We start from the raw sequence: 26,090 nt of genomic DNA, 5'->3' as shown, positions 1-26,090 counted from the left end.
TAATACTACTATATTAACTGTAAAACACTCCGCACGATTGGTCCTCTCTTCTTGTGTCTTCCATATCACGAGACGGTGTGAACTACTACAACAAGAGAAGTCACCCCCACAGCGGAATTAGAGACTAAAATCATTTGATCTCCTGATACTCATTGGAACTTATCTACTATTACTTTTTACTTATTTTTTATTATTATTATCGTATATTTTTTTATTTTGTATTTATTTTTTAATTTTTGCGCAACCTTTCTTTGTTTTTACTGTGTATTCCTTATATAGAGGATTAGAGGGTTACCCTCTATAAGGTCGCTGCCTGTCCTATATATTATTAGCGCTAACCTACACCCTTTTTCTGATGCTGAATGAAGGCCCGCTTGTGCAGCTATACTTATTACACAGCCCAGGCTTTGGGTCCCTTTACTGGTATCACCTGTACCACAAGCCCCCCCGAACAGCATACAGAAATTTGCATTCCTCCATTTTTACACCATTCTCTCACCTCACACTACACAAAATATATCAGAAAAGAAGCATGCTTAAGACTCTTGTGGATACATGTTCCACCCTGACTTTCGAGAGCAACACTCCTGGGCTACTAGCCCTGCGCCTTTCTCAGGCTGCTCAAATGTCAAACATAAAACTTGTAACTCTCTTCCACCACTTATTTTGGTATATCAGTAAGCTGAGAGTGAACAACTGAATATTAATGAGAGCAGCTAAACAAAACAAAACAAAAAAGGCACACACATCTTAAAGGACAAAATATATTTAAAGGGACACAAAAGTCACAAAAACAAGTTTAGCTTATAGATCAAGTTTTGGAGTATAGATCATGCCCCTGCAGTCTCACTGCTCAATCTCGGCCATTTAGCCAATAGCTTGCTACATCGGTGTGGGATCGCGATGGGGGGGGACTTACCTGACATCCTAGGGAGTCCCCCTGCTGCTGATACGGCTCTCCTGGGCCATGTGATCGCAAGGTCCTTGCGAGGACCTTACGATCACATGGAAGGAATTGTCGTCCATAGCAGTGTCAGCAGGGGCAGTGCCTGCAATGACAGGAAGTCACCCTGCTGCCTGAAAAAAGTTAAATAACGCTTTAAAACCGTGTAAAATAAAATAGATTATATATATATATATATATATATATATATATAATCTAAGTGTGTGTGTGTATATATATATATATATATATATATATATATATATACACACATAGTAAAATACACTTAGTGTATGTGTAAGTGTGTGTGTGTATATAAATGTGTGCGTGTATATATATATATATATATATATATATACACACGCACACATTTATATACACACACACACTTACACATACACTAAGTGTATTTTACTATATATATATATATATCAAAATACACGTAGAATGATAAATATATATATAATCATAATATAAAATAAATAAATATATTAATATGTTAAAAAAAAAATATATATATGGGTCATTTTGTTCTAACTGTATTTTGATATTAATATATATATATTGATATCAAAATACACCTAGAACAAAATAATATCTATCTCTCTCTCTCTCTCTCTCTCTCTCTATATATATATATATATATATATATATATATATATATATATATAACTATATATAAATAAAAATAATAATACAAAATTATATATTTTTTTTTATTCTACATATATATTTATGTAATATTTTTATATAATTAAGTCATTTTATAAATAACAATTTGCAGGACCTGCCTGATTTGCTAGCACTATATTTAACCCTGTAACTTTCCAAGACACCATAAAACCTGTACATGGGGGGTACTGTTTTACTCGGGAGACTTTGCTGAACACAAATATTAGTGTTTCAAAACAGTAAAATGTATTACAACGATGATATCATCAGTGAAAGTGAAGTTTTTCGCATTTTTCACACAAAAACAGCACTTAGACTGACGATATAATTGTTGTGATACGTTTTACAGTTTTGAAACCCTAATATTTGTGTTCAGCGAAGTCTCATGAGTATAACAGTACCCCTCATGTACAGGTTTTATAGTGTTTTCAAAAGTTACAGAGTCAAATATAAGGCTTGCGTTTCAGTTTTTTCACATTAAAATTCACCAGATTGGTTATGTTGCCTTTGAGACCGTATGGTAGCCCAGGAATGAGAATTACCCCGATGATGGCATACCATTTGCAAAAGTAGACAACCCATGGTATTGCAAATGGGGTATATGTCCAGTCTTTTTTAGTAGCCACTTAGTCACAAACACTGGCCAAAATTGGCATTCAAATGAGTTTTTTCAATTTTTCACACACAAACAAATATTAATGCTAATTTTGCCCAGTGTTTGTGACTACTAAAAAAGACTGGACATACCCCATTTGCAATACTTTGGGTTGTATACTATTGCAAATAGTATACCATCATGGGGGTAATTCTCATTCCTGGGCTACCATACGGTCTCAAAGGCAACGTAACCAATCTGGCGAATTTCAAGGTGAAAAAAATGAATAATGTAACATGCTAGATTTGACCCTGTAACTTCACAAAACGTAGGAGGTACTGTTTTACACATGAGACATTGCTCAATACAAATACGTGTATTTTATTGCAGTAAAAGCAAACAGTATTATGACATTTGCAGTTAAAATGTCACGAAGAACTAAAACAATTTCTTAATTCCTTAATTTTTTATATTTTATTCATATTAAATCATGTTTCATAGCTAAATATGTGATGTTAAATGAAAGCCATATTTCTCCTGAATAAAATGACATATAATAAGTGTGGGTGCACTTAATATTAAAGAGGTGAATTACGGTTGAACAGACATAATAGTCAAATTTCAAGTTTCGTTTACGTTTTCTTTTGATCAAAACATGTACATTTAGCTCAGTCCTTAAGGGGTTAAGATAAATTACATCTGATGGAAATCAGTTTTATTTTTTTGTGCAGGCTCTGTCAATCATAGCCAGGGGAGGTGTGAAAAGGGCTGCATAAACAGAAACAGTTATTTAACTCCTAAATGGTAGAGAATTGAGCAGTAAAACCTGAGAGGTAAGATCTATACACTAAACTGCTTCATTGAGCTAAAGTTGTTTAGGTGACTATAGTGCCCCTTTAAGCATCAGATATTGGTTTGCTACAATACATTATTTGGGTGGTAAAAGTGAGGTTCTAGTTAAAAATACAACCGGTTAAATAAAAAAATAATAAAAAACTGCACAATACAGAGCATTTAAGCCAATTAAAAATAAAATCAGTGGGGACCTTTTAGCAGTTAATCCACGCAAAGCTTCTATCCTTCCTAAAATCCTGCCATCAATGCGTCCTTTGTACAGATTTTAAACTTGGAGAAAAGACTAAAACGTATTAAATTCAGCAGCAAACCAAGTTCGCAGTTCAACCTCTATACTTAAACATCAAATGAAACGCTAAACAGTAATTATTGTTATTTAGCTAGCTCAGGCTAATCAACGTGGGATGAAGAAGAAGCCTTTATCTTATTTTCTAACGTGGTACCTGAATTAACCAAGGATACTCTGGGTCAGCTCTCAGTAGAGCCTGCCAGGCACTCATTCATGGGGACACACTGAGGATTAGGAAACACTGAATTAATTCAACAAAGACGCAATGCAAGTAGGAAGCTGATAACACAAGCGACCTGTCCTTGAATGACTACGTTTTGAAGCTGGAATCACGGCCACCTTGTTTATGAATGGCGGCTGATAATGAATACTAATACTCTTACAGGGATAATCAAGCGTTACTAAGTAACTAGATTAATTCTCATTGTGCTTTCAAACTTTTAGATCACGCACACAAACAAACAAAACAGAGAACAAAACCGCCATAATCATAAAACCCAAAGTGATCAACCATGAATATCTGGATTGAGGGAAAGTCATACAGAAAAATACATTTTATTTACGCCAAGAACGAGGTCAATTAGTGAAGGAGTAGACCATATAGCGCAGTATATAGGGCCTGCCTATTGTTCTCAATAAATGCCCTTACCAGAGTAACAGTTTGTAGAATTATCACAGAACTCCACAGCAATAAACCTCCAGTAATGAGCAGTCTGCAGTGTGTATTAGTGTATTGCATGGCTCCACAGCAATAAACCTGAAGTAACGAGCAGTCTGCAGTATGTATGAGTGTATTACATGGCTCCACAGCAATAAACATCCAGTAACGAGCAGTCTGCAGTGTGTATGAGTGTATTACATGGCTCCACAGCAATAAACCTCCAGTAACTAGCAGTCTGCAGTGTGTAATAGTGTATTAAACAAAAAATTATTCAAACAGCTGGAACAATCCAGACTGTCCGAATATAACTGGATATGTTAGGGAAATAAATAAATAGAATCAATACAATCAAGTGAAAATTACTTGTATTTTAGATAGTGTGAAACTTGCCTTAATGGCTCACCTCTCTAATGCCAAGTGATACTCAATTACCCATGAAACTCCAATTTGCTAACTGGCTACTGACTTTATTGAGCATAAGACTGGTCAAGTCCAGAGCTAGGAGCGGAGAGGGTAGGTGTATGACACTTGGCTGACATAGGTATCTTTGGTATGGTTACTGAAGTGTAAAAAAATTTACAACGCCGTATGGCTAGTAGCTGGCTCCAGACTATAGGTCATCTGAATATAAGTAGTAACAGTAGTAAACCGAGTCATGGACCAAGCCGGCATAAGGGGCCGCATATGGCTGTCCCTGTGGAGATAAAGTCTAGCTATTAAGGGAGAGATAAGGAGATCCCTTGAAAATATTGAGCTAGGAAACTGCAACATTCAACAAATAACTGTTGCAGTTGAAACCAGGGGTCCCCTAATTCAGTGAGAGTAAATTCTCAGCAGGCTGTTAAAAAGTAACCATAACCAAAATTAAAGAGAGGTGAAATGAAACAAAGTTAAAGTGGCTCCATGTGCAGAACCATACTTAGAATGTTGGTTGCCTGCACATGGTGATAGATAACCTCCAGTGTATAAATGGTGAAAGGAAAAGAGCCCATAGAGCCCGACGCGCGTTTCGGTGCTTTCTTAGATGCACCTTCGTCAGGGGCTGATAGGAGACTGGGTGCTAGTCTCCTTTTAAATGTATTCAGGTCTCTGTAGATTAAGTGACTGTCCAATCAGATACCCGGGATCGAGCGCCAAGAGTCCCACGTGGGCATATGCTAATGACCCTGACTGGTCAACCAATCATATGCCTTGTGTCCTGACGTAATTCCAAGATCGTTTAACCAACAATGTGCCATGAAGGAGAAAGAAACACCGAGCTGTCAGTGTAGATCAGGGTATGCGGAGCTGTGTTATTGAACTTAGCAACAGTAACTACGTAGCCTAAGGAGTCCTTCTTGTTATATGTACCGGCACACGTAATACAGTTTAGCTTAACGTAACACGATGTGTCTGTATACATATTAGTATTCCGTCGGCATATGCTAATTGGCTGGTACGAGACAGCCTATCATTGGCATAGTGTGTCCGAGTTAGATTTAACCCTCTCACTGCCGAGAGGGGTCTATAAGTGTCTAAAGTTGGGTCCCTAAGAGGCTGTGGCGGTTATAGATTGTCACAGTTTCTAAATCAAAATGGGGATGCCAGACTTCCACAACTTTCGGTTCTAACTTCAGCCATACGTATAGTCTAACAATCGTTGGTTTATACTAGTACATAAATGCAAACAGGAGACTGTAACGACCCATCAAAAAAATCCCGATCAAGGATTATTCCATATGTCCCTAGAGTGCTAAATAGCTAATCTGCTGTTCGTAAAGTATATATATAATTCAATATGTCTCTGGATGGGATTAAAGGAAAATCCGAGTGATGGGGGTAATATGGATGTAAGGTCTCTTAAGTTTGGTAGACAGTACATAGGTTTGCATGATATACTTCGGTCTTGGACGATAAGGTATCGAAATGTTAGTTGTGAGGACAGATAATACTAGGACCTACAGGTACAAAACTTAATAGGAGAAGAGAAATTATATATTAGTATTTACAAGTATTTACAGTATATACACTTATTTACAATTTGGTAATGAGTATTAACAAAAGCGTGCTTAAAAGATGGATATAGTATTATAGATAATAGTTATTTATATGTAGCCAACATAGGACATGATACGGTCAGTATATTTTATAGACAGTTCTCATATAAACGGAGTATAGGAGAAGCCCTCGTTCAGACCATTTGGGGACAATGTTTTTAATGTAAAGATCCAATAACTTTCTCTTTGGAGTAGTTTGTTGTCTATATCCCCTTTCCTGGGACCAAGCTTTATTTTTTCGATTCCACTGAACCGTAAACCATTTGCTGAGCCTCCGTGTTTTAGTTTCAAGTGCCTGGAGATCACTGTATCAGTTTGTCTATTGGGGTTCACTGAGTTAACATGTTCTAGGATCCGGTTCTTAAATGGTCTAAAGGTTTTTCCTACATATTTTTGATCACAACTGCATGTTAAAAGATAGATCAAACCTGCAGTTTGGCAATTAAAGAAGGTCTTAACCGCATGTGTCTGGGTATTTGTGGAATTCGAAAAGGTTTTAGAATTCTTGCGGATGAACTTACATGCCTTACATCGGCCACATTGGAAAGTGCCAATAGCTGGTGTTTTCAGCCATGTACTCTCAGATTTGGCTAGTGACAAATGGCTGGGTACCAGAAGGTCCTTGAGATTGCGACCTCTCCTGGCTGTAAGCGAGACATGTGGAGTTAGGACTTCTTTAAGGTGTTGGTCTTGGAAAATGAGAGGCCAGTATCTGTCTAGGATCCGTTTTACTGGGTCCCAACCGGAATCAAAAGTACCGATGCACCTGATTAAGTTTTGAGGCTTGTCTTTCTTGTGATTATCTTCAAGGAGAGTTTCTCGTTCCGTCATTAGAGCCCTCTTGTACGCTGACTTGAGGCATCTATTCGAGTATCCCTTAGTTTTGAACTGGGATCTCAGAGACTTAGCTTTAATTTTGAATTCCTCCAGGGTGGAGCAATTCCGTCTAACGCGCAAGTACTGGCCTACCGGTATGCCTTTCTTCAGAGTGCTGGGGTGGTGACTTTGCCAGTTCAAGAGGTTGTTAGTGGCGGTAGGTTTTTTAAACAGGGTAGTGGAGACATGATGTTCATCTTCTGTGATTTGTAAAGTCAGGTCCAAGAAATTAATCTGTTTACCGCCTATTTCATGGGTAAACTTGAGGTTTAAATTATTGATGTTAAGTGTCTTTACAAATTCTTCAAAACACTCATTGGAACCTGTCCAGACAATTATCACGTCATCAATGTACCGCTTCCACATTTGGATGTGGCCATGATAGTCTGCAAATTCATGACCGAAGACAATGTTATGTTCCCACCACCCCAGGTGGAGGTTTGCATATGAGGGTGCACAAGTTGTCCCCATAGCAGTCCCTCTCACCTGGTGGTAGTGGGTGCCCTCAAACAGAAAGTAATTGTGCATTAGGATAAATTGCAAGAGTCGCAGTACAAATTGGTTGTGATCGTTTAGAGACGAATCACATGTCTGAAGGAACCATTGTATGTTGTTAAGGCCTATCTTATGGGGGATGGAGCTGTACAGCCCTTCTACATCGAGGCTACATAATTTTGCCTCGCTCTGTAGTGTCAGATCATTCAATGCTTTTAGGGTCTGTTTCGTATCCCTCAGATAGGATGGGAGGGTCTTGACTATTCCGCTCAGAATACGTTCTACATAGATACTGCAGTTTTGAGTGAGATTATTGTTGCCTGATACAATGGGTCTACCGGTTAGTATTTTCTGCTGTTTGTGTATCTTGGGCAATTAATAGTGTATTACATAGCTCCACAGCAATAAACCTCCAGTAACGAGCAGTCTGCAGTGTGTAGTAGTGTATTACATAGCTCCACAGCAATAAACCTCCAGAAACGAGCAGTCTGCAGTGTGTATGAGTGTAATACATAGCTCCACAGCAATAAACCTCCAGTAATGAGCACTCTGCAGTGTGTATTACATAGCTCCACAGCAATAAACCTCCAGTAACATGCAGTGTGTAAGAGTGCATTGTGCAGAGTAAAACTCTTAGAGCACTCCACAGCAATAACCTCCAGTAATGTGTAGTGTGTATGTTTATTACAGAGCTCTACAGCAATAAACCTCCAGTAACAAGCAGTCTGCAGTGTGTATTAGTGTATTACATAGCTCCAAAGCAATAAACCTCCAGTAACGAGCAGTCTGCAGTGTGTATTAGTGTATTACATAGCTCCACTTCAATACACCTACAGTAACAAGCATTCTGCAGTGTGTATGAGTGTATTCCATGGCTCCACAGCAATAAACCTCCAGTAACGAGCACTCTGCAGTGTGTATGAGTGTATTCCATAGCTCCACAGCAATAAACCTCCAGTGACATGCAGTGTGTAAGAGTGTATTGTGCAGTGTAAAACTCTTAGAACACTCCACAGCAATAACACCTACAGTAATGTGTAGTGTGTATGTTTATTACAGAGCTCTACAGCAATAAACCTCCAGTAACAAGCAGTCTGCATTGTGTATGAGTGTATTACATGGCTCCACAGAAATAAACCTCCAGTAACAAGCAGTCTGCATTGTGTATGAGTGTATTACATGGCTCCACAGAAATAAACCTCCAGTAACTAGCAGTCTGCAGTGTGTAGTAGTGTATTTCATTGCTCCACAGCAATAAACCTCCAGTAACGAGCAGTCTGTAGTGTGTATGAGTGTATTACATAGCTCCACAACAATAAACCTCCAGTAACGAGCAGTCTGCAGTGTGTAGTAGTGTATTACATAGCTCCACAGCAATAAACCTCCAGTAACGAGCAGTCTGCAGTGTGTATGCTTATATTACATAACTCCACAGCAGTAAACCTCCAGTAACATGCAGTGTGTAAGAGTGTATTGTGCAGTGTATAACTCTTAGAGCACTCCACAGCAATAACACCTACAGTAATGTGTAGTGTGTATGTTTATTACAGAGCTCTACAGCAATAAAATGCACAGTAATATAAAGTGTGCTGGCCCAATCTCTATGGCTGAGATCATCAATCTTGACAATCACAGCCAATTCAATGCTTTCCCAAAGGAAAGCATTGGGGGACTACTGTGTATGCATGGCATAGTGTTCTGTTAAGAATTGTATTTTTGACGTTGAAAAACATGGCTCCTAACTTTAACTGGCTCCTTGATTCTGAAACCGAACATGTTACATTTTCTTTGTTCAATACAACATAGAATAGCTTTTATTAACTTTTGTTTCACAAAAAGATGAAAGAAAAAAAAAACTTTTTAAGGGGGTTGGGAGGGGGGCCCTCAGGGTGGAGGGGGGTCGACCTAATGACCCTATATTGCCAGGAAAACAAACTTGTTTTCCTGGCAATATAGGGTCATTAGGTCGACCACCAGCTATGTAATTTAGTGGTCATTTAAATGCACAACAACACCTTCACCTATGGCCTGTTTTTTTGAATGGTTTTATCTGACTTCACTATTGCTTTGTCTCCAACTGCTATCCTGAACTAGGAATACATTTTGTTATAAACCACAAGGTGGTCAAAATTTAAATCACCATCTGAATTGAACACAGTGATTAAATAGTGACTGAACATTCATCAGTAAATATGATGAACATTCCAGCATTTACTGTGTAAGAGACTTAGTTTTAAAAAGATGTCAACTGTTGGCCAAGCGCAGGATCTTTCGATGTTCTCTACCTGTAATAGGATTTTGGCAAAGTGGAGGTTCCATAACGATAGCTTCTCACCTTGTAAGGCTGACAGATTTACAACTGTGCCTCTTTAAGCAGAGACCCAAAGCAATCACACAGAATGGGCTGCCAAGGAGAGCGTATTCAGGGACACCTAAATCTTTTGGGAAGGTGAAATCCCATTTTACTGCGCACACACAATATGTCAGGTGAGACTTCTAATCTCAGCCATGGCAGTTTAAGAGGTACTTTATCATTTAACTGCAGACTATATAGATGTAATTGCATTTCTCTAGACTGACACTAGCACGATCCTGAGAACATTGTTGACCCAGAATTGTCACTTCCTAAATTAAAAGCATTACAGTTGTGCATATTTGCTGTATATATATATTTCTACATAATAATAAATATGGGCAAACACTAAACTGTATAACAGATAAACGATGTACAATAGCTAAATATGGAAGTAGATACAATTCATTTGTCAGGTTCTTCTTTTAATACCTTCAAGTTAAAGGAACACTAGAGTGTCAGGAACACAAACATGTATGACACACTTTTTTCAACTCAGCTGTAGGTACTTTTCCTCCAACATTCAAAATATATATATAATTCAAACAAGAAGAAAAAATAACAGATAGTGTAATACAGTTAGGGGAATATCTACTAAATGTTTAAAGATAGAATCCCACTCATAAGTAAAGAGCAGAGAAGTCTGCTCTAACTGTTAGCCTACTGAAATATCATTAGTCAAGGACCAGATAGCAGCAGTAAGTAAAATTCAATCTTTGACAATCTTCACAATTAAAAAACCTCCACCAGGCAAATCACCTCCACTCTGTCTTCCTCCCTTTTTACTTGAATACTGTCCCTTCGGTTTTCGCCAATGGCTTGGCATTACCACGGGCTAAAAATTACGGAGTATTTCCTGGAGGTGGGGCTTCGTGCGTGGCATAACAGCGTAACGTGGCATGATGACGCAGTTCGCCTGTAATTGGCTTCCTCAGATCACCTTATTACCTGATCTGAGGAAGCCGATTATTTTATTCTGAGCACGAATGGTTTTGCACTTTATTTGAGACATCACAATTTTGCATGGATTCTGTTATGAGAAAATACTGCACAGTACAACTATGTATTGCACTTTAATAGAAGTTGTTCATCACCAAATTTAAGTTTTAAGAATAAGTAACACACAGTGCACCTTTATTTTAAGTTTTTGTTGGTATTTTAAGTGTTTTGTGAGCTATTGCACTTTTAAGGATGCTGCTTTTATTCACACATTAGATGGTGTTTTTAATACACATATTTAAAAGATTTTTTTAGAAGTTTGGTTAGTGCTTTTTTTAACTTGTTTTTTGGTGTACAGATGATACTCGAAAAATTAGAATATTGTGCAAAAGTTCATTTATTTCAGTAATGCAACGTAAAAGGGCAAACTAATATATTAGATAGACGCATTACATGCAAAGCAGGATAGTTCAAGCCGTGATTTCTCATAAGTTTAAAGATTATGGCTTACAGCTCATGAAAACCCCAAATCCACAATCTTCAGCAATTTGAGCTACAGAAGCATTTCTGTGTGATTGGAACAGACAAGATAACCTTCGCTCCCCATGTGCATCAATGAGCTTTGGGCACCAATAACCAGGTTTGCAAGTTGTCCTTCCTTGCAACACGTTTGGTAGGTACTAACCATTGCATACTGGGACCACCCCACAAGACTTGCCATATTGGAGATGCTCTGACCCAGGCATCTAGCTATCACTATTTGGCAAAGTCACTTCGATCTTTTTACTTGGCCAATTGTCCTGCTTCCAACACATGCCATTCAAGAACTGACTGTTCATTTGCTGCCTAATATATCCCACCTCTTGACAGGTGTCACTGTAAAGATATAATCAACGTAACTCACTTCACCTGTCAGTGGTTTAAATTGTTATACCAACGTGTTTTCAGTAAACTTCAGTGTCATATTCTGCTTCCTGTGTCCTGTTTCATCCATTGGAACCATGCATGGCCCTGGCAGATGAGCAGTGGCTCTGATCAAAGAGGACTTACAGACGGCCATCCCAGTGCAAAGGCCAGCAAAGAGATGTGATAAAGAGAGATATTTAAACCTATGCATTATGAAATACATTTCATTTGCAGTGAGTAAGCTACCATCACATCACAACGACCCTGTTGAAGAATTATCATTCTGTTAGGAATAGCTATGCATTTAATTTTCCCGAGCTCTCTGGTTACTTGCAGCATAAGTGAACCAGGCCAGAACTGAACAGTATTTGATGCATAATCGCTTTCAGGAAATTAATGATTAGGCTGTCAGTCAGCTCGAACAAATCACACCTCCCTCGGCTGCTGCTTCTCAAATGGCATATTTTTCTGGTACCATTTGCAAAGTAATAAACGAGAGACGGAATGGGTCACATCAATGGCACTCTGTGTGTGACTGAGTGCGAAGTTGGTGACTTCAAAGCCCAGGCTCGAGAAATGACAGACATCCTGCTGACCTTTCCCATAGCAGTTATGAACATAAAAGCCCAAGTTTAGTTTTTGGACATAATGTGCACTGTGAGAAAAGGCTTTCTAGTTTAAATTGCAGGGGAGATATTTCAGAAAACAGCAGTGACTGAGCACCCAGTACTATTTCAAGATTTCTCTAGTAATTTTACTCCTACTAACAAAGAGCATTTAGACACGTCAAAAAGCATCAGTTGTGCAAAGACGACATGCTGGCACGTCAGTCATTCCAGTTCACCTTTCTCCAGTACAGCTAAATCTACCTCCAGGTGTTCTGCAGTCATAAGAGGTTTCATTTTTCTCTCTTGACCAGTCTACAAGGAGTTCTAGTGAAGGTATTTTCTTGGTCTTCCATGACTTCAACAATGCCTCCTAAGAGAATACTTTATGTAACATTAAAATGGTTATGATGCCTGGAGTCCCTGGCACCACCCTGTGGCTCAAGGTTTAACATGAAAAGATGATCCATGACTCTCACAGTCTGGCCACCTCCTGGAGTTATGGCTAAAGTGGAATTGCACTATGCCGAAGCCATATCAAGTCATAGCAGATAAGAGCTGCTGTAACAGGCTAAGCAATGGCCAGCTGACACGCTGAGCCAACCACTGCCTTCAACCACTGCAAGGGCCAATATAGAAACATGAGGCCCAGGAGCAGAAAATGGCTGGCTCCAGACACCTGGGTAACCTCGTGGCATGTTAAACCAGTGGGAAAATGTTTTACAACTAAACCATGGTATGGCACCAGCTGTCTTCAAGCACTATAACCACTTCAGTAAGACGTGGTATCGGTTCTAAAGTGTCTCTTTAGCTTCCATTTCCTAGTAATTTTCTGAGAGTGGAAACTGCAAGCAAGAAACATTTAGACATATTTCTATAACTTTTCTTTGCCTTTTATAACATCTTACATGGAAATCACTAGTTAATCAGCTTTTGCCCATTCTGCCTTTACGGTTTCAATCTTTTCTACTACCCAAATTCAGCAAATTATAAGAGTTTACACTTGTTCACTGCAGAGGTTGCGTTAACATAGTTTGCTACTTTTTCGAAATAAAAACAAGTTATTTGGTCCGGTGCCCAAATCGTTGTAAACAAAATTTCTCCGAACATAGATGAACGCACCAGAACTGGGACTCCCTTAACTGCTCACTTACCGACCAATTGGTTCTAAGACCGGGTCGTAGGAACGGAACCCGGTCGGTAAGTGAGGAGTGTCTGTATATACTCTTTAATAGGCATTGATCATATCGAATCATATGGCTCACCAGTGGTGGTCTTTAGATTTAATTTCTTGTGCTATACAGCTATTTCGCTGGGGTCTTTGAATCAGAGAATAATTTGATGCCAGGAAATGTATGATTTTTTTTTGTGATATCACCACTTTTCAGTTCCAGGTTGTCCGGATATGGCAAAGAGCAGGTTAGGAGGAGAAAGCAAATCTACACCCATTGGTATCAAACAAGTGGAAGACGTAGTGACACGAACAGGGACACGTGCTGTGGCATAGTGAAGCATTATTTACAGTTTCAATGACACACACGTATAAGCACTAACAGGCAGACGTTTATTGCCTGTGTGCCTTTGTTTCGTGTTTTCCAAGAATGTAATCACATTGGTCAAAGCGTTTTTGTCATTTTCAAGGAAACATTTTGCAGAATCTGTCTCCCCCGTGGCAACAGCGAATCTCGATAGGCTCAGTCATGCCTGCAATCTGTCATAAACCTATGGAGGTGCTGGAAGGAAAAATAAAAACCTTCCAAGATACAGGCTTCACTACGGAAAAACAGATGAGAAAAAAATACAAATGCATCCCTTGTGGGAGCTGACTCTAGTGGCACAGAGAAATAAAAAAGCTAAACAATTTTATTTTTCTCACTGTGCAGTAAAAACTACTTTTTATTTTTTATTTTAGTAAAAAGTTCAGTGGTGATAGACTTCAAAATATCGTTTCCTTAACTGATTTGGTAACTGAAAAGTATATAAATAATTTCCCTTCAATCAAAATGTGTTGTTATTCAGTCAAGTGGATCGGCTGCAGTGGTAAAATCAGCTAATTCAACACTCCAATACTCTTGAAGGAACACTCAAAGTGGTCTGTGTGTCCCTGTCCCTTTAATCCTGCAAATGTTTGCAGTTATTGAAAAATGGTAATAATTACCTTACAGGGTTAACGACTCCTCTAGTGGCTGACTACCAGACAGCCGCTAGGGTCGCTTCAGAGTCCGTAGCAGATATTGGCTCCTTGACGCTGGACATCCTCACACTTTGCATGAGGACATCCAGTGTCGGCTAAAACTCCACAGGAAAGCATTGATTTAATGCTTTCTTATGGGTAAGTCCTAATGCAATTGTGGCACTTTTGTCTGAGGATCATGAAATGTATATATAAAAGCATGTCCTGAGAGCAATAAAGTGTTAAACTACCATAATGATTACATACACAAAATAACTTACAGCAACTTCTGCAGAGATGCATTATATTACACACACACATATATATATTATATATTTATAAACAATGCCGTTTTCTATTTTGGCATGCTCTTCTAATAAAGGTTTCACCAGTGGGCCTGACTGACTAAGCTGTGCATTGTACTTTTTGTTTACATGGGTAGAATGAAGTGAGATTACTGACCTAATGGGAGAGCTCACTCTGCCTGGCACTCGATGGTGAAAAGCTTACTAGTTAAAAGTTCTGTGAGGCAGATACACTTTATTAGTGTTCCAGTTCACCCTTGGGATGCCTGCCATTAGCTGGCATTGTTTGGCTACATTCAGTAAAATATTTGCACTTTTTGTGGCAAGCGTAGAGAGTGGTAAAGCTAAAAATAAAATATAACAAAAAAACTTTAAAACACTAAACTGATTTTTTTTTTTTTTTTTTTTTTAAAAGGTAAAGTGAAATTTGTGGCCTAAAATTGAGTATTTTTATTCCTTCCATCAAAACAAAAATATGTATTTTGTTATTTCTTCTTAAACTGAAAGCAGACCAGATGACCCATACTTTCAGTGAAACACATATTGAAGAAGGACGTTTACCGTGTGGACTATTACATTTGCTCTCTATGACTATTGTATCCACCGAGCTACATATTGCGATGAGGCCATGAGATTCATTGCTGTAGGCAGAGATATTCAGCTGAGCATTGAGGGTCCTTTATGTGACTCTGACAGTATCTTGTCCATCTCCATTTACAGATATTGCAGGCACACTCTCAGCAGGGTACAGCTTTTCTGGTCTGCTGTCTTTCTAACCCCACAGTGTTTGAAACACAGAAATAATTGCTTTTTCTCCCTCCGTGGCACTCGAGGTAAAACGGAAAATCTCTCAGCCATGCTCCTGAACTGCAGTTCCTTGGAAGTCCCTGTAAAAGTGCCAGTTAGTAAGTAACCGCTTTCACCTAGCTCGGCAGAATGAGGTTCCCAAGCCAGGTTCAGCCGTCTATTCTGTGATATGGAGTATATTAAAAAAAGGATGAAGCTCCAAGCACTGGGATATTTAAATTTTTCATAACTCCTTTAGATTACAGAACATGTTACAATCTGGGAACATGAAGGAGGGTTTAAAGTCTAAGGAGTATTTCGATATTATAAATGGGATTGTTATCAGAAAGGAAGAAAAGGGCATATTAATATATCTGCGGCTTGCACACAGGCTGATAAGGCCACGTTGTGGAAGTTCTAAGAAGAGCTGGACCCGAACGGTGTGTTAGTAAATTAGAAACAGCTTGCACCCTATTAACCCTTCTGTGACCTGTTCTTCAACATGAGAATTATTTGGGAAACACATGCTAAATACTAATGTAAAAGATAAAAAATAAATAGATCTAAAGCTATCCTCCAGCGGTCCAATTTAGTGTCTTGGACAACACTGAAAAAGCCCTGTAGGTTTACATAGGTGACCGGCGCAGACTGCCAGGAATAGTACGGGATGGTCCAGGTGATTAGTATGAGATGGTTAGAAGATTGGATACTATTTCAGTTTGCTGTGGGAGCTATGCAGCAGAATATTTCAGGAAGCTCTAGGCACCTCCCACTAATTGTCGTTGGTCCCTGTTCTCAAAAAGAATTGAAGAACCATTGAATCTCCTTGTGAAGACCTTTTCTCAATGGAGAACTATGTTTTCCTGATTTCAAACTCAATGGACCTGTAATTATGTACAGTCTTGTTTAAATTAATGCTAGTGGGAATGAGGCATTGGGATGCTTACTTCAGCAGAGGTGGTGATATTCGCTTTCCTTTGATGGTTTTGTGCCTTAATCAGTGCACACACAAAATACAGATTTAAATCAAAATGCATATCTATCTATAAAAGCAGTTGTAACGGATCACCTGGCACCCCGACTGGGTACCTCCGTTGAAGGATGCTCCTGGGCGCTTCCTGAGGGCTCCAAGCACTCCAGTGGACACCATAACCACCGTAGACTCCTTCAGAGAGCAAGCTCTGAAAAGAGTTTAGAAGTGATTATCCAAGGGAGCATGCAGAGCATAGCAATCCCTTGTAGTGATATAGCAATTCCTCCAATAAGAGACAGGACTCTAGATTGAGGGTGAAGAAGAACTGACTGTACTGGCACATACAGCCTCTTTTATTCACATTCTACAAACATAGTACTGCCCACAGGGTTTTGCAAAACAACCAATCAATACGTACAATACACTCAGACACTGCCACACAAAATCCTCCCCTCTGCCTGTGATATAATTACTGAACACAATGGTCTAATGTAATTGTCACAGGCAGGAAAATACACAGTTTTACACAATATTCATAACTCTAAAAGTAGACATCACATTCACATAAAACTTACATTTTCAGAATCAGCATACTGCAAATATATATATATATATATAAATAAATATATATATATAAAAAAACGTATCAAAAAAATCAAAATCAAAATCATACAAACTGGTCCAGTTAGTTGAAAGTCCCTTTGTGACCAAATGAAGCATGGCTTTTCTGCCCAAAACCAGTTCCACAGAGTCTTCTATCCTGGAGATAATTGGGAAGTAATCCAATTATCTCCAAGAACAGAGGCAAAACTCCCATTAGCCGCATGGTAGCAAAATACAATAAAATACATAAAAATATATAACTCCTATTATGCTTGTTCCTGTCTTGCTCTCTGAAGGAGTCTACGGTGGTTATGGTGTCGGCTGGAGTGCTTGGAGCCCTCAGAAAGCGCTAGGAGCATCCTTCAACGGAGGTACCCAGTCGGGTGCCAGGTGATTCGTTACAGCAGTATCTGCATACATCTAATTTGCCCACTGCGGCCTTAAAGGGACATTGTAGGCACTGAAGTGGTTATAGTGTCTGGAGTCTCCTGGCGCTGTCCTTCCATGCAGCATTAAACTGTTTTTATGAGAGACCGCAGCAGCCATCCCCTCTGTGCTGCTGGGACGAATGAGGAAATCATGTGCCTGAGCATCAATGGGTGTCTGATCGTCTGAGTGTCAGCTGACTGCTTGTTGTCTATCACAGCGCCCATTGCAGGTATGAATTGGTATGGCAAGAATCTCTGCATTAGTCATATCTCCTGGGTGGCCAAGACCTGGAATTACGTTTCCTTGTTGCTTCAGTGGATGTAGTGATTAGAAAATGCACATTTTAGTCATTAGGCATCAGCTGACTACCCAAAGTAAGAGAACCACAGACCACTAGGACATTGGGAAGAGATTTAAGAAATGTATGTTATTAAATATTATATTAAACAACGTCACAGAGATCATTTTTAAATATATGGATGATATTCAAGATACTGCCATGCCTGATAGTCATTACGGGTGCTCACCCATACAATTATATACCATTTATCCTGCAACGATTTCCCCCAACTGCAATAAAACACAACAACCAATTCAAAATCTCCTCAACATGGAATGTAAGGAGTTATTTTTCTTTTAACGCAGAAGATACTTGTTATGAAACAAATCAAGGAGTTTAATTTAATAAGAAAATTCACTGTGATGTGTGGGGAAGGCAAATGTATAACAACTGGGAAAATGTAGGTCAAAACATCAAGAAAAAGTCTCCAGGATTTATTGACCTTGGAATCTTTGGATCAAAGCTTGCGATTTCCTTGTCAAGGTCACACAATTCACTGTTTAGTAAATAAAAAATACATTTGCTCTCTATGACTATTGTATCCACCGAGCTACATATTGCGATGAGGCCATGAGATTCATTGCTGTAGGCAGAGATATTCAGCTGAGCATTGAGGGTCCTTTATGTGACTCTGACAGTATCTTGTCCATCTCCATTTACAGATATTGCAGGCACACTCTCAGCAGGGTACAGCTTTTCTGGTCTGCTGTCTTTCTAACCCCACAGTGTTTGAAACACAGAAATAATTGCTTTTTCTCCCTCCGTGGCACTCGAGGTAAAACGGAAAATCTCTCAGCCATGCTCCTGAACTGCAGTTCCTTGGAAGTCCCTGTAAAAGTGCCAGTTAGTAAGTAACCGCTTTCACCTAGCTCGGCAGAATGAGGTTCCCAAGCCAGGTTCAGCCGTCTATTCTGTGATATGGAGTATATTAAAAAAAGGATGAAGCTCCAAGCACTGGGATATTTAAATTTTTCATAACTCCTTTAGATTACAGAACATGTTACAATCTGGGAACATGAAGGAGGGTTTAAAGTCTAAGGAGTATTTCGATATTATAAATGGGATTGTTATCAGAAAGGAAGAAAAGGGCATATTAATATATCTGCGGCTTGCACACAGGCTGATAAGGCCACGTTGTGGAAGTTCTAAGAAGAGCTGGACCCGAACGGTGTGTTAGTAAATTAGAAACAGCTTGCACCCTATTAACCCTTCTGTGACCTGTTCTTCAACATGAGAATTATTTGGGAAACACATGCTAAATACTAATGTAAAAGATAAAAAATAAATAGATCTAAAGCTATCCTCCAGCGGTCCAATTTAGTGTCTTGGACAACACTGAAAAAGCCCTGTAGGTTTACATAGGTGACCGGCGCAGACTGCCAGGAATAGTACGGGATGGTCCAGGTGATTAGTATGAGATGGTTAGAAGATTGGATACTATTTCAGTTTGCTGTGGGAGCTATGCAGCAGAATATTTCAGGAAGCTCTAGGCACCTCCCACTAATTGTCGTTGGTCCCTGTTCTCAAAAAGAATTGAAGAACCATTGAATCTCCTTGTGAAGACCTTTTCTCAATGGAGAACTATGTTTTCCTGATTTCAAACTCAATGGACCTGTAATTATGTACAGTCTTGTTTAAATTAATGCTAGTGGGAATGAGGCATTGGGATGCTTACTTCAGCAGAGGTGGTGATATTCGCTTTCCTTTGATGGTTTTGTGCCTTAATCAGTGCACACACAAAATACAGATTTAAATCAAAATGCATATCTATCTATAAAAGCAGTTGTAACGGATCACCTGGCACCCCGACTGGGTACCTCCGTTGAAGGATGCTCCTGGGCGCTTCCTGAGGGCTCCAAGCACTCCAGTGGACACCATAACCACCGTAGACTCCTTCAGAGAGCAAGCTCTGAAAAGAGTTTAGAAGTGATTATCCAAGGGAGCATGCAGAGCATAGCAATCCCTTGTAGTGATATAGCAATTCCTCCAATAAGAGACAGGACTCTAGATTGAGGGTGAAGAAGAACTGACTGTACTGGCACATACAGCCTCTTTTATTCACATTCTACAAACATAGTACTGCCCACAGGGTTTTGCAAAACAACCAATCAATACGTACAATACACTCAGACACTGCCACACAAAATCCTCCCCTCTGCCTGTGATATAATTACTGAACACAATGGTCTAATGTAATTGTCACAGGCAGGAAAATACACAGTTTTACACAATATTCATAACTCTAAAAGTAGACATCACATTCACATAAAACTTACATTTTCAGAATCAGCATACTGCAAATATATATATATATATATAAATAAATATATATATATAAAAAAACGTATCAAAAAAATCAAAATCAAAATCATACAAACTGGTCCAGTTAGTTGAAAGTCCCTTTGTGACCAAATGAAGCATGGCTTTTCTGCCCAAAACCAGTTCCACAGAGTCTTCTATCCTGGAGATAATTGGGAAGTAATCCAATTATCTCCAAGAACAGAGGCAAAACTCCCATTAGCCGCATGGTAGCAAAATACAATAAAATACATAAAAATATATAACTCCTATTATGCTTGTTCCTGTCTTGCTCTCTGAAGGAGTCTACGGTGGTTATGGTGTCGGCTGGAGTGCTTGGAGCCCTCAGAAAGCGCTAGGAGCATCCTTCAACGGAGGTACCCAGTCGGGTGCCAGGTGATTCGTTACAGCAGTATCTGCATACATCTAATTTGCCCACTGCGGCCTTAAAGGGACATTGTAGGCACTGAAGTGGTTATAGTGTCTGGAGTCTCCTGGCGCTGTCCTTCCATGCAGCATTAAACTGTTTTTATGAGAGACCGCAGCAGCCATCCCCTCTGTGCTGCTGGGACGAATGAGGAAATCATGTGCCTGAGCATCAATGGGTGTCTGATCGTCTGAGTGTCAGCTGACTGCTTGTTGTCTATCACAGCGCCCATTGCAGGTATGAATTGGTATGGCAAGAATCTCTGCATTAGTCATATCTCCTGGGTGGCCAAGACCTGGAATTACGTTTCCTTGTTGCTTCAGTGGATGTAGTGATTAGAAAATGCACATTTTAGTCATTAGGCATCAGCTGACTACCCAAAGTAAGAGAACCACAGACCACTAGGACATTGGGAAGAGATTTAAGAAATGTATGTTATTAAATATTATATTAAACAACGTCACAGAGATCATTTTTAAATATATGGATGATATTCAAGATACTGCCATGCCTGATAGTCATTACGGGTGCTCACCCATACAATTATATACCATTTATCCTGCAACGATTTCCCCCAACTGCAATAAAACACAACAACCAATTCAAAATCTCCTCAACATGGAATGTAAGGAGTTATTTTTCTTTTAACGCAGAAGATACTTGTTATGAAACAAATCAAGGAGTTTAATTTAATAAGAAAATTCACTGTGATGTGTGGGGAAGGCAAATGTATAACAACTGGGAAAATGTAGGTCAAAACATCAAGAAAAAGTCTCCAGGATTTATTGACCTTGGAATCTTTGGATCAAAGCTTGCGATTTCCTTGTCAAGGTCACACAATTCACTGTTTAGTAAATAAACCCCAAAGGTAAACACCAAGCCAAATATAAACTCTGTTTATCAGACTGGTCACTGTGGAACTGTACACCGATTAGAAGTTGGATCTGTGAAATGAAAAAAATATAGAGAATGCAACTGTGTGCTACAGAAAAATCATGAAACCATCTATATGCTGACAAAGAGCAGGATTGCTTTGAAAAAAGTCCACAATTCCATTTAGCTGCAAATTTCCAGCACCACACCTATCGATCTTGAATCCAATTACATGACGCCTCTGGTTAAATCTTCTACTTCTTCAGCGCAACTCTTGATTGTGTTCTCCACAAGGTGATTTTTTTTAAATTAACTATAATGTAAAGAGAAGTAATAGAAATGTACATCTGCACAAAGAGAGATATACACAAACTGAAATGAATGGATAAAAGAAAAAAAAAAACATGTTCCCTCGCTGAGCGAAACAATTCTGTTTAATTAAAGAAGGCCATCAATGAAACTCGCCATGGGTGCCATGCATACATACCATAAAAAATTGCATTATTAATGTACCCCAAAATTTCTATTTTAATAAAAAATTATACCTTGATAATTAATTTTCTGTTACAGTGATCAAAGACCTAGATGCAAGACCAACAATAAAGTATTGAGGTGTTTTTAAACAATGAATAAAAAAACACTTCAACGTTAGGAGTTTGCATGAAAATTGGTCTTACTTGCCAACACTCCAGAATCCGGTTAACAGTCCTGATAAAGAAACAGGTGTCTTGTCACTCATTTTTGTGTCTGGTTTCACTTCTACAGAACACAAGAAATTTCTCATAATGTGGAGCAGCTGCACAAGGTCAATGTAGGTTATTTTTTTCCCTTGCGGAAGCACCTCTTTAGCGATATGAGAATCTGAGATCATTAATGAGCAAATCCTTGACCCATCGAGGGCTTGAAACTTTTCTGGCACTTAAAAATTGTCAGATCATGAACCTAAAGCACCCTGTAGTCATAGTCTGTGCTCTCATTTTAACTGTGATGAATTGATGTCTGCTGCTATACAGGAAAAGGTCCTTTAAATTACAAAGTAAAAGAGAGGACACAGAGGGATTAAACGGCTCAACCCATTTTTTTCCACACACAAAGAAATCCTTCGCTCACATTACCCACAATCCTTCCAAATATCTCTCTAGGTTATAAAGCAAAATGCTTGCCTTAATCTGATTATAAAGCATGGTCATCACACTGGATTGAATGTCACTTCCTTTTGTCTCGATAAGATGGTTGCGAATACTTTACATTATTAAATATTGTAAACAGTCATGTTACCCCCACAAGGTGACACTTTGGATAAAATTTCCCATCTGTTATTTTTACAACAATGGCCTTATCAGTACTTGGGGCAATGCGCAGATTGACAGAAAACCACAGACGGGAGCAAAAATAACTGTGCTCGACTCTGTAATCCGCTTTGGTTGTGTTCGGTCACATTTATTATAGCTAAAAACATACTGTGCAGTTTCCCGTTGCATTATAGAAATTTTATATATTAAACTATAGCACGGAGGAAGGATGAAACAAGGAAGGAAGATAAAAAAACTATTTAAATATAGTTGTCTTTCTTAATGGGGCAATCTAAGTACCATAAGCACTATGTGCCATTGTAATGGAAATGGTGCTATTATGGTCCCCCACTTCTAAGTCCCATATTCAAGCAGAGGGAAATGAGGGCTGCTGGAGGCTTGGCCTCAGTCTAACGTTAATGCAGAAGACATTACTAAAGATTTAATTATTCTGCATTTTGTCATATACTTTATCCTATTTAAATAAAAAAGTCACTGGTCTTTGTGTTTTGTTGAAGTCTGCTTTAAGATACAGAAAAATAAATAATCTAAATGAAAGACTGTGCTTGACACACTGACTTTTGTGTGTGTGCAAGGAAGGACTCCCAGCTGCTGTTCAGAGTGTGCACGTCTTGCACTGGCTCCAGGGACATAGATCCATATGTGCATCTTATGTGGTCATCTATTTTCAGCTGAAGAATGATAGGGATGCACATGTGGCTATCTCAATATGTAAAACAGATTTTAAATGCCTGAAGGCTGTCAAGATCTGCCAACAGGACTTTCTATATGGCCAGAATTTAGGTATCTGTGTTTCTTAATGGCATGGTGGCTTGTGCTATGTAATACAAGATCTAAATCAAGAGTATTTTAATCAGAGGATTAACAGACAATACATTGTGAGACTGTGTTTTATCAGTGATAAATAAGGGAATTAACATATGGTTTCATTCCATGTGTTATTTAGCTTTCTGTTTGAAAGATGCAATAAAACATGTTTGGTTTTGCAATATAGTCAGCTTGTTACGACTGCTAGATGCTGGTTATGCCCAACAATGGCAATTAGCTGTCCATGTTAACTTTGCCCTACTGGTCCACACTCTTAGCTTCAGATTTCTTCTGATTTCTATTTATGTGCTGCTATGAGTAGTGGAGGATGTAAAGGAAGAGCCACAATGTGAATGACTGATTTAGAAAGACAGATAAAGAGACAAAAAGTGTGTAACATAAGAAATCTATTAAAAACAAACAATGTATTAATGTTTCCATAACCCCCCGGATCACATTATTAGAAAGAGACAGTCCACTGCCCAAATACAAAAATAACGTTAAAATTAAAAAATACATTGTTTTTTAAAATGCTATTTCATGTATATATATATATATAACCCATGATACATACCTATATATTTACTTATTTGTTGAGGGTGTATATATATATATATATATATATATATATATATTATATACATACATATATATACACTGTAGCGGAGAGCTGGTCTCTCACCGCTTAACTCCACCAATATATCCAGAGGATGCAGGAACAAGTAGTAAATCCAAGAGCATATGCAGCACAATCAGCAGTAAATCCAATAGTATCCCATCCTCTTTCCCAATCACTGGACGACACACAGTATCAGGAGTAGAACTGAAGTTTAATGTCAACATTCCTGCTTTTATGAGATTCTCCCATGCAAGTGAGGGATTCACATTAATTACACTTTGCAGCAATCCTACAGACGTTACCTCCCACACATCTCCTCCCCTTAGCTTAACAGATAATACGATAATACTGTACATACTTTTCCCCACTTTCCAGATGTACCTCAAATATGTATGATATACCTTTAAATGGTTTCCCCTGGTAGCCCTGATCTGGGTGAGCAACATATCCAAAAATCACCCAGATCAGACCAGGGGTTCGGGAGTTATGGGAAGGTAAAGTTTTGACCGAACGCATGGGTAAAGATGCCGAAATTAGTTCCATGAAATCTGGCCCTGCGGTCGGTCTCTATTCGTGCCCCAAAACTCCCGAAAGGCTATGCCACACATAATTGAGTCGGTAACCAGATCAATCCCCTAGTTCGTGGGATTCATCCTACCGAATGCCGGGCCGTTCGTGAGTTATTTTCTGTACTTTCTGCCGTCCTGGAGGTCTTAGCGGTGTTCGGCTAGTCGAGTGTCCGTTTTCAGTTACAGACACTCGACGACCAAACACCGCTGTTCGTGGGGTTAAGATGGCCGCTGCCACGTGTTCGGCTGCCGAAATGGCGGCCACTCAGGGGATACAGCAGTGAATTCGTATAAACCAAGGGAATGAGAGAAACGATCAGGGAGGTAAATTGCATGATTAATGTACATCAGGGTGGTCCGTTTGTTCGGTACTTTGTTCGTATACCGAACAAAGTATGTCCATAGCTGGTGCAATTTCAATCTGTATAATCCAGGCATGTAAAACCTCAGCAGTGCCAACAAATAAAATGATAAATGGGACAGCCAAAAAGGGGTTCTGCTACATACACACACACACACACACACCACTCTATTTCTATATACAAAGACAAGCATCAGTCCTATACACAAATTTATGAGAAAGACTGCACAAGTGTAGCACGCAGTTACAGAGGAGCCTGCACGCCTACAGCACAGGTTTATAGAGGAGGCTGCACGCCTACAGCACAGGTTTATAGAGGAGTGTGACGGTAGTCACCGTCACAGCTGATGGAAGACAGACACTATGGGTGGGCTCCCAAGTTCCTTTTGTGTTTTGTCACACTGTGCCTATTATTTGTGCAGGGTATGTTGAATGTATTGCTGGTCTGTGCATCTCCCCCTCCCCCCTTTTTTCCTGTCCTATTGTTTCCCCAGCAGGGCGTTGTCCCAGGGACACTGCCAGACCAGTTTAAACTGGCTGCCCTGTCCCTCCTCCATCTCCCATAAGCCCTTGCTATGGTCTGACCCCACCCTTCCATGTACTGTAGTGCTCTAATCAACCTGTTGTATGTAAATTAGGTTGTTGGGGGGCTTAAACTATGTGTGCTGTTTTCATTAAAGAGTTGCTGTTTAACCTTCACCATGTGTCGTCTGGTGTTTGGTCCAGGGTGGAAAAGGCCCTAAGTGATCCCAGTCAAGCCTCAGCGCCTGGGTCTGAAGTGTTCCAGGGTCCCTGATAGCTACAAGGAAGCAGACTTGGCGGAGGTACTCGGTTGGAGTACTGGAGCTCCGTTACAAGGAGGCTATACGCCTACTTCACAGGTTTATAGAGGAGGCTGCACGCCTACAGCACAGGTTTATAGAGGAGGCTGCACACATAGAGCACAGGTTTATAGAGGAGGCTACACGCCTACAGCACAGGTTTATAGA

At 39.3% G+C, this 26,090-nt stretch overlaps 1 protein-coding gene across 5 annotated transcripts in view; it reads right to left on the bottom strand.

Moving 5' to 3' along the window:
- The window catches only part of TSNARE1 (t-SNARE domain containing 1), a 420,326-nt gene that overhangs the window by 213,514 nt on the left and 180,722 nt on the right, over positions 1 to 26,090 (bottom strand). The gene's annotated exons all lie outside the window — the stretch shown is intronic.

Source organism: Pelobates fuscus, chromosome 4 (assembly GCF_036172605.1).
Source record: "Pelobates fuscus isolate aPelFus1 chromosome 4, aPelFus1.pri, whole genome shotgun sequence".
NCBI lineage: Eukaryota > Metazoa > Chordata > Amphibia > Anura > Pelobatidae > Pelobates > Pelobates fuscus.
Note: the sequence above shows the minus strand (reverse complement) of the source record. Positions and strands in the feature narration are given on the sequence as shown.